Genomic DNA, 18,175 nt, shown 5'->3' with positions numbered 1-18,175 from the left:
AAGACCCACCTCAAGGCACATAATAGTAAAGTTGGCAAATAGGAATGATAAGGAAAGAATACTCAGGGAAGTAAGAAAAAAAAAGAGAATAACCTATAAAGGAGCCCCTATCAGACTGTCAGCGGATTTCTCTACAGAAACCCTACAAGCTAGGAGAGAATGGAGTGATATATTCAAAGCTTTAAAGGATAAAAACCTTCAGCCAAGAATACTCTATCCAGCAAGAATTTCCTTCAGATATGAGGGAGAAATTAAATCTTTTCCAGACAAACAAAAGTTAAGGGAATTTGTAACTAAAAGCCCTCCATTATAAGAAATCCTCAAGAAGGCTCTCATACTTGCAAAAAGAAAAAAGGGAGAAAGGGGACACAAGCCAGAGACTAGGGAGACCGATGGATAGAACCAGAACAGGATAGCAAATATTCAACTATAGCATTAGGGTAAAAATAAGGAAACTACCAAAACAAGGACGATCTTAGCACTCTAACTACAAATTAATAAGACGAGTTGGAATAAAAAATGAAAATAATTATTTAGGAGAGGAAGAGCAAAGGGTCTAAATCAGTATTGGTCAAGTAAGTAAGAGACCACCAGAGAATAGACTATATTATACACGAGATTCTAAATACAAACTTCAAGGTAGACACTAAAATAAAATACAGAACAGAGTCACAAATCATAGATAAGGAAAAATCTAAGAAACCCAGCATAAGAAATTGCAGTATTAAATGGGTAGTCTAAAGCACACAGGAAAAGAAACACAGGAAAACAAGATAATGAGCAACAGATTGACAGCATTAAGTCCACATGCATCAATAATCACTCTCAATGTGAACGGATTGAACTCTCCAATAAAAAGACACAGAGTGGCAAAATGGATTAAAGAACAAGATCCAACAATTTGTTGCCTCCAGGAAACACACCTCAGCCCCAAGGACAAACACAGACTCAGCGTGAAGGGGTGGAGGACAATACTTCAAGCAAATAGCAAGGAAAAAAAGGCAGGTGTTGCAATTCTCATATCAGACCAAGTGGATTTCAAAATAAGACAGGTAAAGAGAGACACACAGGGACAATATATAATGATCAAAGGGACACTTCATCAAGAAGAAATAACGCTTATAAATATCTATGCACCCAACACAGGAGCACCAAGATTCATAAAGCAACTATTAACAGACCTAAAGGAAGATGTTAAAAACAACACAATAATAGTAGGGGACCTCAACACCCCACTCACATCAATGGACAGATCATCCAGACATAAAATCAACAGGGAAATAGTGGAGCTGAATGAAAAACTAAAACAATTGGACTTAATAGACATATATAGATCACTCCACCCTAAAAGAGCTGAATACACATTCTTCTCAAGTGCACATGGAACATTCTCAAGGATAGACCGTATGTTGGGAAACAAGGCAAGCCTCTACAAATTTAAAAAAATTGAAATAATAACAAGCATCTTCTCCAATCATAGTGCTATAAGGCTAGAAATTAATTACAAGAAAAAAGCTGAGAAAGGCACAAAGATGTGGAGACTAAACAACACACTACTGAACAAGCAATGGATCATTGAAGAAATTAAAGAAGAAACCAAAAAATACCTGGATACAAATGAAAATGATAGCATGCCATACCAACTTATATGGGACACAGCAAAAGCTGTATTAAGAGGAAAATTCATCGCAATACAGGCACATCTTAACAAACAAGAAAAAATCCCAAATAAGCAATCTTAAAGTACACCTAACTGAACTAGAGAAAAAAGAACAAATAAAGCCCAAAGTCAGCAGAAGGAGAGAAATAATAAAAATCAGAGCAGAAATAAATACTATTGAAACGAAAAAGGCAGTAGAAAGGATCAATGAAACAAAGAGCTGGTTTTTTGAGAAGATAAATAAAATTGACAAACCACTAGCCAGACTTACAAAGAAAAAAAGGGAGAAAGCTCAAATAAACAAAATCAGAAATGAAAGAGGAGAAATAACAACAGACTCTGCAGAAATACAACGGATTATAAGAGAATACTATGAAAAACTATATGCCAACAGAATGGATAACCTAGAGGAAATGGATAAATTCTTGGACTCCTACAATCTCCCAAAGCTCACTCAAGAAGAGGCAGACAATTTGAACAGACCAATCACAAGGAAAGAGATTGAAACAGCAATCAAAAACATCCCAAAGAATAAAACCCCAGGACCAGATGGCTTTCCTGGGGAATTCTACCAAACTTTCAGAGAGGATTTAACACCTATCCTTTTCAAGCTATTCCAAAAAATTAGGGAAGATGGAACACTTCCTAACACATTCTATGAGGCCAACATCACGCTGATACCAAAACCTGACAAGGACACCACGAAAAAAGAGAACTACATTGATGAACATAGATGCCAAAATTCTAAACAAAATTTTGGCAACCAGAATTCAGCAATTCATCAAAAGGATCATACATCATGATCAGGTGGGATTCATACCAGGGACAGAGGGATGGTTCAACATCCGCAAATCAATCAACGTGATACACCACATCAACAAACTGAGGAATAAAAACCACATGATCATCTCAATAGATGCAGAGAAGGCATTTGACAAGATCCAGCAGCCATTTATGATTAAAAACTCTGAACAAAATGGGCATAGAAGGAAACTACCTCAACATAATAAAGGCCATATACGACAAACCCATAGCCAACATCATACTCAATGGGCAAAAACTGACCGCCATCCCCCTGAAAACAGGAACAAGATAAGGATGCCCTCTATCACCACTCTTATTTAACATAGTACTGGAGGTCCTGGCCAGAGCAATCAGGCAAGAAAAAGGAATAAAAGGAATCCAAATAGGGAGGGAAGAAGTGAAACTCTCGCTGTTTGCAGACGACATGATCTTATATATAGAAAACCCCAAAGAATCCATTGGAAAACTGTTAGAAGTAATCAACAACTACAGCAAAGTTGCAGGGTATAAAATCAATTTGCATAAATCAGTAGCATTTCTATACTCCAGTAATGAACCAACAGAAAAAGAACTCAAGAATACAATACCATTCACAATCGCAACAAAAAGAATAAAATACCTTGGGGTAAATTTAACTAAGGAAGTGAAGGACCTATATAATGAAAATTACAAGGTCTTTCTGAGAGAATTGGATGATAACATAAGGAGATGGAAAGACATTCCATGTACATGCATTGGAAGAATAAACATAGTTAAAATGTCCATTCTACCTAAAGCAATCTACAGATTCAACGCCATCCCAATCAGAATCCCAATGACATTCTTTACAGAATTAGAACAAAGAATCCTAAAATTCATATGGGGCAACAAAAGACCCCGAATTTCTAAAGCAATCCTGAGAAAAAAGAACAAAACGGGAGGCATCATAATCCCTGACTTCAAAGCATACTACAAAGCTACAGTAATCAAAACAGCATGGTACTGGTACAAAAACAGGTGCACAGATCAGTGGAACAGAATTGAAAGCCCAGAAATAAAACCACACATCTATGGACAGCTTATCTTTGACAAAGGAGCTGAGGGCATACAATGGAGAAAAGAAAGTCTTTTCAACAAATGGTGCTGGGAAAACTGGAAAGCCACATGTAAAAGAATGAAAATTGACCATTCTTTTTCACCATTCACCAAAATAAACTCAAAATGGATCAAAGACCTAAAGGTGAGACCTGATACTATAAGGCTTCTGGAAGAAAACGTAGGCAGTACACTCTTTGACATCAGTATTTAAAGGATCTTTTCATACACCATGCCTTCTCAGAGAAGGGAAACAATAGAAAGAATAAACAAATGGGACTTCCTTAGACTAAAGAGCTTCTTCAAGGCAAATGAAAACAGGATTGAAAGAAAAAAACAACCCACTAAATGGGAAAAAATATTTGCAAGTCATATATCTGACAAAGGCTTAATATCCATAATATATAAAGAACTCTCACAACTCAAGAACAAAAAATCAAACAACCCAATCAAAAAATGGGCTGGAGACATGAACAGACATTTCTCCAAAGATATACGGATGGCCAATAGGCACATGAAAAGATGCTCATCATCGCTGATCATCAGGGAAATGCAAATCAAAACTACAGTAAGATATCACCTTACACCCATTAGAATGACAAAACTATCTAAAACTAATAGTAACAAATGTTAGAGAGGTTGTGGAGAAAAAGGAACCCTCATACACTGCTGGTGGGAATGCAAATTGGTGCAGCTACTGTGGAAAACAGTATGGAGATTCCTTAAAAAAGTAAAAATAGAACTACCATAGGATCCAGCCATCCCACTACTGGGTATTTATCCAAAGAGCTTGAAGTCAGCAATCCCAAAAGTCCTATGTACCTCAATGTTCATTGCAGCATTATTTACAATAGCCAAGACATGGAAGCAACCTAAGTGCCCATCAACAGACGAATGGATACAGAAGATGTGGTACATATATACAATGGAATACTACTCAGCTGCAAAACAGAACAAAATTATTTCATTTGCAATAACATGGATGGACCTTGAGGGAATTATGTTAAGTGAAATAAGCCAGCTAGAGAAGGATAATCTGTGTATGACTCCACTCATATGAGGAATTTAAAATTATGGACTAAGAACAGTTTAGTGGCTACTAGGGGAAAGGTGGGGTGGGGGGTGGGCACAAAGGGTGAAGTGGTGCACCTACAACACGAATGACAAACATTAATGTACTACTAAAATTTCACAAGACTGTAACCTATCAGCAACTCAATAAAAAAAAAAATGGCAGGGAAGTATTCTAAATTAAGAGAGACGAAAATGACATGACAACTAAATGCAATGTATTATCCTTGATTGGATCTTGGATTTTTTTAAAAAGCTGTAAAGGACAATATTGGGACAGTTGGGGAAATTTGAATATGAACTGTGTACTAGATCTTATCATTATGTTACTATTTAATTTCATGGGTAAAATAGTAGTAGTATAGTTATTTAGGAAAATGGCTACCCAATCGTAAAATCAAAAATCATTGTAGGAAAAGTGGGAAAATATAGGGACAAAAAGAAGTCTTATAGGACCACACTACCTAGGACAACCATTGCTAAGCTTTTGTATATTTCCATCCAGTCTACATATATTTAAACAAAATTGAATTATACCAATCATGGTTTATATTCCTTCTTTTTGTTCCATGTTATATGATTGACAATTCTCCATTTCATTGAATAGTCCTCAAAGACATTTTAAATGGTTATATAACATCTCTGTATATTTTCTTTTTTATTTATTTATTTATTTTTTATTTATTGTATGAGTCTTATTACCATATTTTATCCACTCTAACACCCCGTCAATTGTAAAACATCATTATTTGATGTACCACCAAAAAGAAAAATATCCTGCCAAATTATGATGCAGTTTTTTTACTTAGAATTATTTATACTTATTGAAAGAGCTCCTTTAGACTTATTTAGTCAGTTCGTTTTCATCATATCTGTTTTGTATATGCATAATTAGGAAGATTTAAGCAAAATAAATTGGTGATGGTATTCCTAACACTTCTTCACATTAAATGTCCAGCTTTTCTAAATTACATTTCAATTTAGTCCTCAGTGTCTATGTTTTCCCCCACGGTACCATCCTCTGTGCCGTCAAACGCTTTGTATAGTACAGCATTTAGGAGTGCTCCACTCCCTTTGAATTTTACACTTTAAATGGCTGAATTGTATGACATGTGAATTATATTCCAAAAAGGTGTTTTTTTTAAAAAAAAAAGTGTAAAAGTGTTCCTTTATTACATCTGAGATTTTCTTCCAAGCTGCAAATTCTGATGCTTCCTGATCTCACCAGAAAGTGCCAATAGAGATTTTCAAACAGCAACCAGCACTCCTCAAATGGTCTTTAAATTGTAGTTGACCAGAACACGGAGTGATGGCGTCTGCCCAGTCATGGCGCCAGGAATAACCACTGAGGTCACTCCTGCATAGGCAGTGACAGTTACCGCACAGCCACTGCCTGCTAACAGTGACCTGTAACACCTACAGTAGGTGAAATACAGTCTTTTGTTTAAAAATGAAATTTCTTTGTTTTTCTTTTTAAATAAATTTTAATTTTTACTCAAGTAACAAAGGTACATTATTCAAACGATTATCTAGTTGGGTCACAAGGCTTATTCCAGGAGGAAAAAGAAAAAATCCATTTTTCTGCCTGTTCTCCACAGGCAACTTCACCTCCTATAACTGATGGTATTTACCTTCGTACCTCCCGTAACATGCTCATATTACGGTTTTCACTTTAAGCATTACCTGTTGACTTCCAAAGGGAAGATGATTATTTAGGCTTCTTCCACCTTGCTGACAAGCCCCACTTCCACCATCACTATAACCATGGACACTTCCCAGACCCCATGCTGTCAATGTAACTATGATATTAATTGTGGTTATATCCGTATTCAGTGTTAACATTATTCTAACTGCAAAAACTCTCCACAGCTAACCAAGGTCATATATTACAATTTCATTTCCTTTCCTGAACAACATTTTTGTTTTCCTTTGAGTGGACTTTTTTCTTCTTTGTTTCTTTATACTTATCATTAATTCAACCACAGACTCTTCCCTATTCTGTAAATCTCTTTAAGTACATTCAAAGGTATTTGGAGTTTCCATCTTGTGGAAATTTCTCCCGTGGCCATATGGCCTGCTCTCGCTCAGATTGTGCGCTCCACCTGTGGTGTGGAGATAATCTCCTTCCACCCAAGGATCCTCCTTCCTCTCTTCTAACGCATCCCCCGTTTCCTGGATCCCAGTCTTTCTCTTTCTTAGTTTACTCCCTCATTGTGACGGAGTATGCCTTCCATTGGCTTCCTAAGATCTTCATGTGATGCAAACATTTTTGAGACCTCACATACCTAAAAATGGCTTTGTTTTATATCTACGCTTAATTGACCATTTAGCTTGTGTAGAATTCTACATTGGATATTAATTTTTTCATTAAAGACTTAAAAGCTTTTTAAAGTAAAGGGAATACTTAAATCATTTGTATAGTTGAGAGTTGTACCAATTTGTAGATAACTTATTTAGTTTTTCCTTTTTCAGTGTATTTAACTTTTCAAATACTTAATACAATCAGGTGGTTAGAAGAATTTTCATCTTCTTCTCCCCAAAGCCCTGCCAGTACTTAGTTGTATATTCTAGTTGTAGGTCCTTCTAGTTGTGCTATGTGGGACGCCACCTCAGCATGGCCTGATGAGCAGTGCCATGTCTGCGCCCAGGATCCAAACCAGTGAAACCCTGGGCTGCCGAAGCAGAGCGCACAAACTTAGCCACTCGCCAAAGGGGCTGGCCCCCCAGGAGAATTTTACTACTAGGAAAAAAGTATATATTGAAGTCTCCATCCCATCCATAGCCCCATCTGCCAAGTTGCTACCCTTGTCACCATTGTTTCTCACTTCTTAAGCGTCCTTCCAGGATTTCTTTATCCATATATGGAACTTATTTGACTATGTATGCTTTTTCCTCACCCCTTTTACACAAAGGGTGGTGTATTCTATGTACTGTTCTGTATCTTGTTATTTCCTTAGCAGTGTATCCTGGAGATGTGTCACTTTTAAAAGACAGCTACACAGTATTGCATTGGATAGATGTGTCATAATTCATTTAAAGGTTTCCTTATTGGTGGACATTTGGGTAGTTTCCAATCTTTTGTTATTATAAACAGTGCTTCCATGAATAATCTTATAAACAATTTTTCATGCATGCAAGTAAATCTATAGGATTACTTAGGAGGGACTTGTTGGCTGAAAGGACATATATGTCTGTAATTTTGGTAGACATTGCCAGATGGCTCATCACAGGAGTTAAACCATTTACACTGCTGCAGCCTCACAGATGTACTCTGCTTGTGAATTGTGGGAGTTTCTCTAGCTTTTAAGAGGCAAACATAGTTTAGATTTCTCTTTTTCTTTTTATAGGTGATGTTGACCATCTTTTCATATGTTTAAAGCCCATTTATCCTTTTTTTGTCAATTGTCTCTTCACAGCCTTTGCTCATTTTTTAATTTCACTATTGGGCTTTTGATCTTTTTCCTGTCTGATTTCCAAGAGTTCTTTACAAATTCGGGAGATTAGTGTTTTGTAATGTTTTTTCCCAGTTTGTTGTTTTCTTTTGATTTTGCCTGTGGCTTTTATGCCAGAAAGTGTTTTTTTTTTATTCGGTTGAATTTATCACTCTCTTAAGGTCAAAGTTATCCCTGGCTTCCAGTGTTGCTGAAGAGCCTGACCCCATCCTGACTCTTTTTTCTTTATTTTTTTATTGAAAAATAAAATACAGAAACAGAAAGCCATTCACAAAAATGTATACCTTAATGAATCATAAGGTGATCATAAGGTGAACACCATTTAACTACCCCTCAGGTAAGGAACTAGAACTCTGAGCCATAAGCCCCTTCCTTGTGACCGCTCCCAATGCCATCCCTCGCCCCCAAAATAACTTGACTCATAGAGTAACCACTTTCTTGCATTTTTTTTTTTTTTGAGGAAAATTAGCCCTGAGCTAACTACTGCCAATCCTCCTCTTTTTGCTGAGGAAGACTGGCCCTGAGCTAACATCCGTGCCCATCTTCCTCTATTTTATATGTGGGATGCCTACCACAGCATGGCTTTTGCTAAGCAGTGCCACGTCTGCACCCAGAATCCAAACCAGCAAACCGTGGGCCGCTGAGAAGCAGAACATGTGAACTTAACTGCTGCGCCACCAGGCTGGCGCCCCACTTTCTTGCATTTCTAAAAAGCAGTTTCATCACCCAAATGTTTATCCCTGGAGACTTTAATTTAGTCTTACCCTTTAAAAAGTAATTATTTGAGATGTCTTTTAAGTCTCTTTTTTACTCTATAGATTACTTCTCCATTCCTTTTTTCCCCTTGTTCTTTGGTTGAAGAACTGGACCATTTGACCTTTAGAGTCTTCCACAGCATGACTTTCACTGACTGCACACTCGTGGTACAGCTCAGGATGTCCCTCTGGCTGCTGTATCTCTTTCCTGTTTTAAAAACAGCTTTATTGAAGTCCAGTTGAGACATAGTAAACTGCATGTATTTAATGTGTACAATTGGATATTTTTGCCTTATGTCTACACCCATGAAAAGACCACCACCATCAGGATAGTGAACCTGTCACCCCAGAAGTTCCCTGTGCCCCTTTGTAACTTCTCCCTCCTGCCCCTCCCTATCTCCTCAGCAGCTAATGATCTGCTTTGTGTCATTATAGGTAAGTGTGTATTTTTTAAGATTTTTAGGGGCTGGCCCCGTGGCCGAGTGGTTAAGTTTGCGCGCTCCGCTGCAGGCGGCCCAGTGTTTCATCGGTTCGAATCCTGGGCGCGGACATGGCACTGCTCGTCAGACCACGCTGAGGCAGCGTCCCACATGCCACAACTAGAGGAACCCACAACGAAGAATACACAACTATGTACCAGGGGGCTTTGGGGAGAAAAAGGAAAAAATAAAATCTTTAAAAAAAAAAAAAAAGATTTTTATATAAATGGAATCACGCAGCGTGCATTCCTCTTTTTGCCGGGCCTCTTCCACTCAGCATAACTGTTCTGAGATTCCTCTGTGTTGCTGCCTGCATATTGATAGTTCCTTCCTTTCTTTTGCTGAGTAGCATTCCATTGCATGGATGATAGCACTGTTTTGTTTGTCCACTCACTTGTTGATAGAAATCTAGATTGTTCCTAGTTGTGTGTCCTCTGTATTTCTTGCAAACTGGCAGCTGGATCTAGAGATTTGATCAGACTCAGGTTTGGTCTGCAGGGGGCATGAAATGTCTGGTTTCTCTGCTGTTGTGATGATGATAGCAGTAGGTGCTTGATGTCTGTCTACATTTGTTAAATTCACGGGTGGAAGGTGGAGGGAGGAGCGCTGGTTGCAGAGTGGTGGAATTCTAAGTCTACAGTGTATTTTTTATTTATAAATCAGAACACTCTTTAAAGAGATACTTCCTCTTATCTACTACTTGGTTACCCAGTGGTACGTCTTATATAAGGCAGGGTAAATGCTTTATTCTTTCCCTTAACTTACAGGATATCCATTCCATCTCTAAATTCTTTATATAAAACCTGTTGTTGGCGGTTTTTCTCTTAGGAAACTGGTAGTCTCTTCTGTTACCACTGTTTTGAAATTTCTGACGATGTGCTGTAACGTACGTCTGTTTTCTTCCCAGGTGGGCATTGATAGACTCTTTCACTCTTAAAAAACCATCAGAAATTTCTAGAAAATGTTACAGCCTTTTATTCGATTTCTTCCCCTCCAGTTTGTTCTTGCTTTCTGTGACCCCCATTATTCAGATTTTGCACCTGCTGGATTGGTTCTCTAATTTTCTTATCCTTTTCTCTATCTTCTTGTTGTGTTTTCTGGTACGTTTCCTGAACTTTATTTTCTAACTCTTCTGTTCAGCTTATCATTTCTGCCATCATATTTTCATTTTCCAAGAGTGCTTTCCTGTTTTCTGTTGTTGGTGTTGGGAGTAGCCTCCACTTCTTGTTTCATGGATGCAGTATTTTCTGCCTGAAAACAATGAATTTCTAAATAAAGTTTTCTTCTACCATTGTCTCTTTCTTCCAAGTTGTCTTTTTTCCTCCTTGTGGGTTTGACTTTTCATAAGAGAGATTTCCTTTGAATGTCTGGGGACCTTTGGATGTCTAGTCATACTTAGGAGGAAGGCTTCATCTAGGATGTTTCCTTAGGGAAGACTCAATGTCAGTATCTTTAGATATTTCTTGACTGATCCCCAGAGAAGGAGTTTTGGATCTTTGTTTTGTGATAATAGTATTCCTGAAATCCAAATGGGGAAAAGAAGGCTGGAGAGGTGTCATCTTTTAATGTATGTATTTTTACTCAGTCCCCGTTTTCAGCATGGGACCACTCCATCCTCATCTCTTCCCACGGTTACCCTCTTCAGAGGGGAAAACCTCGTTCTTGTTCCCTGGTTGGGGAGAGAGAGTCACCTGCTGCACTGAGTCAGGGAAGGGATCTGAGGTCTGTTTGTTTCATTTACAGTGAATCCTCCTGTTTTTAGCCCTGTCTTTACATCCCTTTCCAAAGTTACCTGGGCCAACAATTCCTGAGCCTTTTGAGGGTCCTGAGGTATAAGCTAGCTTGCCATTGTGCTTTCTCCATGGCTGGCTTTCCTGAGTCTATTCTTAGCATATATGAGTCACCTGAGGATTTTATTAAAAATGAAATTGATTCAGCAGGTCCAAGTTGGAGCCTGAGAGCCTGCCTTTATTTACAGCGGGCTTCTGGGTACTGCTTGTGCTCCTGTTCCTCAGACCACACTTTGTGCAGCAAAGTGCTAAGTCATTTACCACTCATTTTCCAGCCTCTGGATTTTTTGTTTTTGCCAGTGTCCACTATTGCATTTTGTCCTTGGAGGTTTGTGCCTTTAAAAAAAATGAAAAATTTCAAACATACATACAACTAGACAGAATCACCATTAACCATGGGCGATCCTTCCCCATCTACACTCCCATCAACTCCCCACCAAACACAGATGGTGTGTTATTTTGAAGCAAATTCCAGAGAAGATGCCTCATCTGTAAATATTTCAGTGTGTATTTTTTTTAATGATAATTTAAAAAAGTAACCATATGTATTAGTTTGCTGGGGCTGCCATGACAAAATTCCACAGGCTGTCTTAAACAACAGAAATCTATTTTCTCATAATTCTAGAGGCTAGAAGTCAGAGGGCAAGGTCTCGACAGGCTTGGTTTCTCCTGAGGCCTCTCTCCTTAGCTTGCAGGCAGCCACCTTCCAGCTGCATCCTTGCATGGTCTTTCCTCTGCATGCGCCCATCCCTGGAGTCTTCCTCTGCATGTGCCCATCCCCAGCATCTGTGTGTCTTAATCTCCTCTTCTTTTTTTTTTTTTTTTAAAGATTTTATTTTTTTCCTTTTTCTCCCCAAAGCCCCCCCGGTACATAGTTGTGTATTCTTCGTTGTGGGTTCTTCTAGTTGTGGCATGTGGGACGCTGCCTCAGCGTGGTCTGATGAGCAGTGCCATGTCCGCGCCCAGGATTCGAACTAACGAAACACTGGGCCGCCTGCAGCGGAGCGCGCGAACTTAACCACTCGGCCACAGGGCCAGCCCCTTAATCTCCTCTTCTTATAAGGAGACCAGTCAGATTGGATTAGGGCCCATCCATACGACCTCACTGAATCTTAATGACCTCTTTAAAGGCCCCATCTCCAAAGAGAGTCACATTCTAAGGTACTGGGGGTCAGGGCTTCAACATAGAAATTTGGGGGGAACACAACAAAATACCATTATCATGCCAAAAATTAATAATTCCTTAATATCCTCAGATTTCCAGTCAGTGTTCAAATTTCCAATTGTCTTATAAATGTAAGCCTGTTTCAGTGAGTTCAGATAAGTTCTACACAGTGCACTTAGTTGATATATCTAAGTCTTTTGTGTCATTGATACAATTTATTGAAGAAACAAGTTGTTTGCCTTGTAGAGTTTACTACCATCTGGATTTTGCTTTTTGCATCTAGTGGAGGTATATTTAACATGTTCTTTTGTCCTCTCTTTTTTGTAAATAAGTAGTTGAATCTACAGTCTCGATCAGCTTCTAAGTTTCGGGCGAGTCTGCTTCCTAGGCAGTGGTGCATCCTTCCATCTCTCCCTTTGGATGTTAGTAGCTGGTGATGATCACTAGCTGCCTCCATTAGTGCATCAGGGGTTGCAAAATGGTGATTTTCAATTTGTATTATTCCTTACTCACTTATTAGTTAGAGTACTTCTATAAAGGTAAACACCTCCTCACTTAGTATTTCATCACCAAGTGCTATAGTTAGTATAGAAAAATGCTTGATTCTTTCCCTGTATTTACCAGTTTAAAAATATAGTGACTTGGTTCCCTAGTGTCCTCAAATGTGACAAATTAGGTTTGCTTGTTCATTTTAGAATCAGGTACAAACTCAATTTGCTGTTCTTTTAGTGGTGTTACGAGAGGGAGTAGAGGTAATTGCATTTATTCAAAAAGCCATCTTTCATTAGAAGTTGTATCATGATTTATGTAGCCAATTTCCTACTGTTGGATATTTAAATTAATTCCAGGTTTTTGCTTTATGTCCAATACTGTGAAATGAACATCTGTAAAAATAAATGAATAAAACACACTCATTTTCAGTGTACAGTTTGAATTTTGAAAAATGTACACACTTGTTGGCCAACCCACCCCAATCTAAATATAGAATATTTCCACCTCTACAGAAAGTTCCCTGGTGCCTCTTCGCCCGACCTGGTCCGATGGTCTGTCTGGCCTTACAGATTCGTTTTGCTGTTCTGGAATTCCATATAAGTGGAATCACACAGTCTGTACTCTCGTGTCAGGTTTTTTCATTCAGCATGTTTGGAGGTTCATCCCTCTGTAGCAGGTATCAGTACCTCATTCCTTTTTATTGCTGAGAACTATTCCATTGTATGGATATACTACAATTTGTTTATCCATCCTCCTACTCATGAATATCTGGAGTTTTCCAGTTTGGAGCCATGATGAATAAAGCTGCTACACACATTTGTGTACGTGTGTTTTCTTTTTGTGGACAGGTGTTTTCATTTCTCTTGGGTAAATACCAAGGAGTAGGATTACTGGATGAAATGGTAATTGAATGTTTAACATTGTAAGAAACTGCCAAATTGTTTAAGCAATGCCTGAGAGGTCTCGTATTGTCAGTCTTTTAAATTTTAGTTATTCTAGTGGGTGTGCAGTGGCATCTCATGTACTTTTCATTTGTACATTTCCCCAATGTATCTATTTAAATCTTTTGCCCATTTTTCCAGTGGGCTAATTGTTTTACTGAGTTGTAAGAGTCCTTTTATATTCCAGATCCAAGTCTTTGGTCAGATAGTTATTGTGAATATTTTCTCTCAGTCTGTAGCTTACCTTTTCATTCTCTTAACTATGCTTCTAAAGAGAAGTGTTTGTTTTTTAACAGTCTAATTTATCAATTTGTATATGTGCATGAGTACATGTGCATGCCCTAAGAAAGCTATGCCTCCTATAGTGGGTTGACTAGTGTCCCCCCAAAATTCATGTCCATCCAGAATGTGGCCTTATTTGGAAATAGGTTTTTGCAGATGTAATTAAGGTAAGGTCATACGGAATTAGGGTGGGCCCTAAATCCTGTGACCATCGTTCTTATAAAAAGACGAGAGGACACACACAGGGGAGAAGACCATGTAAAGATGGAGGCAGAGATTGGTGTTACACTGCCACAAGCCAAGGAATGCCAGGAGCCAGGCGCAGCTGGAAGAGGAAGGAAGGATTCTCCTCTAGAGCCTTCAAAGGCAGTGTGGCTCTGCCGACACCTGGATCTCAGACTCCTGGCCTGTAACACTGTGAGAATCACTTTGTGTTGTTTTGAGCCTCCCAGTGGTAATCTGTTATGGCAGTCCTAGGAGACGTACACCCACCCAGGATCACAAAGATTTTCCTGTTTGCTTCTAGAAATTTCAGTTTCACTTCTACATTTAGTCTTATGATCCATTTTGAGTTTATTTTTGTGTGTAGTGTGATGTAAGGATTAATTTTTCCCATATGGATATCCAGTTTCCAGTGCCATTTTTAAACAAGACTATCCTTTCCCCCGTTGAATTACCCTGCACTTTTGTTGGAAATCAATTGACCATAAATGTGTGGATCCGTCTAGATCCTCTTCTGTTCCCTAGCTTTACAGAACTATCCTTATGCTGATCTCACCCTCTTCATTTCTGTACCTTTATCAAGTAGTGTAAGTCCTCCAACTTCATTGCTCTTAAAAATCATTTTGGGTCTGCTGGGTCCTCTACATTTCCATATAAATTGTAGAATCAGCTTGCCAATTTCTACAAAAAACTTGCCAAGTCTTCCAGTCCACAGTATGTCTTCATTGATTGAGATCTTCTTTCTTTCTGCAATATTTAAAATTTCCAGAATACTGTGCTTGCATGTGCTTTGTCAAATTTATACCTAAATGTTTCATATTTTTGATGCTATTGTAAATGTTTTAATTTCATTTTCCAACTGTTTATTACTAGTATGTACAAACATTTCTAAAGGTAACCTTGCTAAATTCACTTGTTACTTTTATTAGCTTTTGTTGTAGATTCCTTAGATTTTCTAAGTACATGATCATGTCACCCATGATTAAAGACAGTTTTACTTTTCTTTCTAGTTTACAAGCCTTTTATTTCTTGTTAGTGCCTTATTACACTGGCTAGGTCTTACAATAAAATTTTCAGTAGGAGTGGAGGGTGGACATCCTTATGTTATTCCTGGTCTTAGGGTGAAAACAGCCACTCTTTCATCACTGAGCATGAGGTTAGATGTAGGTTTTTCATTGATGCTTTTTATCTAGTTGGAAAGTTCCCTTCTGTTGTCTGTGAGAGTTTTTATCATGTTGGAGTTTGTTAAATGCTTTTTCTAGTCTATTCAGATGATCATATAGCTTTTCTCCTTTATTCTGTTAACATGATGAATTACATTGATTGATTTTCTGATGTTAAAGCAAGCTTGCATTGGCTGTGATCTATTAGGATATGTTACTTTTTATATATTGATGGATTTAATTTGATAGTATTTTATTAAGGATTTTTGACTCTATGTTCTTCAAGGATGTTGACTTATAATGTAGTTTTCTTAAAATGTCTGTGGTTTTGGTATCAGGTAATTCTGGTCTTGTAAAATGAGTTGGGAGGTGATTTTCTCCTCTTGTGTTCTCTTTAAGTTTGGTCCTTCTTCCTTAAACGTTTGGTAGAATTCATCAATGGAAACATCTGAGCCTAGAGTTTTCTTTGTGGGAAGGTTTCTAAAGTGCAAAATCAGTTTCTTTATTAGGGATCTTTTTAAATGAGTTTTGGTAGTTTCCAGAAATTTGTCTCTTTGGTCACAGTTGTCTCACTTAATGGAATAAAGTTATTCATAATAGTCCTTTATTATCCTTTTAATGTTTATAGGATTTGGTAAGTTACTCTTTCCTAATTTGGAAAGAAGTTCTTAGTTTGGCTGGAGATTTATCAATTTTATTGTTTTTTTCAAAGAACTAGCTTTTTGGTTCATTGGTTTTTCTGTTGTTTAAAAAATTTCATTGTTTTCTGCTCTCTATTTTATCCTTCCTTTAGCTTACTTTGGGTTTAATTCACCCTTCTTTTTCTTAAGGTATTAACTTAGGTCACTGAATCAAGACTTCCTTTCCAACATAGGCAAATATAAGAAAATCAGAACAAAACAGTGCAAAAGCAATTAATGTATTGGTATTAAAATTGAATTTTGATTTTACCAATTTTCTGACACTTGCATTGTTGCTTTTCAAAGTTCTTTTTTCTAGTACAGCTTTTTAAAAATTCTGACAATATAAATAATACATGCTAAATGTTAAAAAAAAATTTCAAAGGGTAGAGAGATTATAAAGTATAAAGAATTACATTAGTCAGGATAAGCCATAACAAATAATCACAAAATCCTTGCAGTTTAATACAACAAGCCTTTACTTCTTGCTCACACTTTACATCCATTGTGAATCCTCAGCGGCTTTGCTCCACACAGTCCCAAGGACCCAAGGACCCAGGTGCACAGGGCTCCACCATCACGAGCTGTACTATCTCGAACACACGGCCTTGTCATTGCCTGCGGCAGGGAGGGGAGAGGACTGAGGGGCTCCCATCTGCAGTTAAACACTTTGGCCTCACAGCCTGTTGGCCAGAATTAGCCACGTGGGCCCTCATAATTGTAAGCGTCAGGGAACTAAACTCTTCCCATGGGCCTAGAAGCAGGGATGAGTGAGCACTACAAGTCTGTACCCCAGGAAAAGGGTGAAAGTCACCTGTCCTCCTCGTCCAAGATAACCCCTACTTCCTGTCCTCTCCTGGCCCCAGTGACCTTCCTCATGGCCAGCCTTACGTCTGGGTTGGTGATTACTCCTGTGGTCTGACCCATCAGTGATTCGTATTTCACTGTGTTCTACTTTTGCAACCCTTAACTGATTTTATCAGTGTATAAATGAGACCTGGGAAAGAGAAAATCAAGATCCCTTGCTAGTTGCCTTAACAACATGTAAATTTCAGATATCTTTTTAAAACTTTACTTGAGAATGTCTCTGAAAGATACACGATTAACTGGGAAGAGTGGTTTTATTTAGGGACGGAAATGGACTGGAGAGTGGTGAGTGGGGGTGAGGGGTGCTGGAAGAGTGGGTAGGAGGGGTAATTTTCACTATATACACTTCTGTAACTTGTTTTATACCATGTAAATTATATTACCTACTTTTAAAAATAAGTTAAATAAAAATCTTTGTTTTCTATATTTCCTTACTCTATATTGAATCTAATTATATGTAAATAAATGAAAACACGTTTCCTTAAATGTTGTTGTAGTTGAATGACACTGTATTTTTTCACTGAATTTTGACACATCAAGCAAGGACCACATTTTGAAAAGTGTATTTACCTCTTGGAGGAGTAAAATTCCATTATCCAAACAGCTCAGTTAGTTATGGTCCTTTGGGTACCAATAATCAACAGTCACTCTTACTTGGATGTTACCTTTCGGGAACGCTCTGATCCCTTCTACATTGCACTTGAGAGCTGAGCCATAACTGACTTACTGAACATGAGCTTTGAAACCAGATCTGAGATTGAACTTCAGCTCCAACACACGTCAGTTGTGCAGCCTCAGGAAATGTGCTTATTAACCTCTGAGCCTGTTTCCTCATGGCAAAAAAGAATATATACCTTTCATGATTGTTGTAAGGATTACCTTAAAGGTATGTGAAACCCTAGACAAGGCTCAATACATTTTTTCACCCCCAGGTTTTCTCCACGCATGAGGCTCAGCAAATCCCGCTATAGTGTGAATTCCATTTTCTGTACAATAGTAGACCAGAATGTTAACTGTGCCCATCTTCTTCCCATCCTACTCTTTAATGCACATGGTTTTGTTAAACTTTTGATATTTCATAGCACAACTATTTGATTATAATAATACTATGAAGTTATTTACCTTTTTTTACTCTCAAGCTCATGAATACAGAGGACTTTCCAAAGGCTACATGATGTGTGATGTCGCAGCTGATTAAATGCAGATAAGTCAGGCATCTGCTGTTGGGCCAGACACTAAAGCAATTTGTGAAATGGGAAACAATGCCACTCTGCTGAC

The 18,175-nt window shown here is 38.0% G+C and overlaps 1 protein-coding gene across 23 annotated transcripts in view; it reads left to right on the top strand.

Annotated features, from left to right (window-relative positions):
* The window catches only part of GPR160 (G protein-coupled receptor 160), a 59,238-nt gene that overhangs the window by 32,717 nt on the left and 8,346 nt on the right, over nucleotides 1-18,175 (top strand). Inside the window, exon 1 of one of the 23 annotated variants that reach the window (XM_070509472.1) lies at nucleotides 12,144-13,418. The exons of the other annotated variants lie outside the window; for them this stretch is intronic. The gene's annotated coding sequence lies outside the window, so the exon portion shown is untranslated. Of the gene's footprint in view, nucleotides 1-12,143; nucleotides 13,419-18,175 lie in introns of those variants that run through there. 23 annotated transcript variants of the gene reach the window in all.

Source organism: Equus asinus, chromosome 5, assembly GCF_041296235.1.
Source record: "Equus asinus isolate D_3611 breed Donkey chromosome 5, EquAss-T2T_v2, whole genome shotgun sequence".
NCBI classification, from domain to species: domain Eukaryota; kingdom Metazoa; phylum Chordata; class Mammalia; order Perissodactyla; family Equidae; genus Equus; species Equus asinus.
Note: the sequence above shows the minus strand (reverse complement) of the source record. Positions and strands in the feature narration are given on the sequence as shown.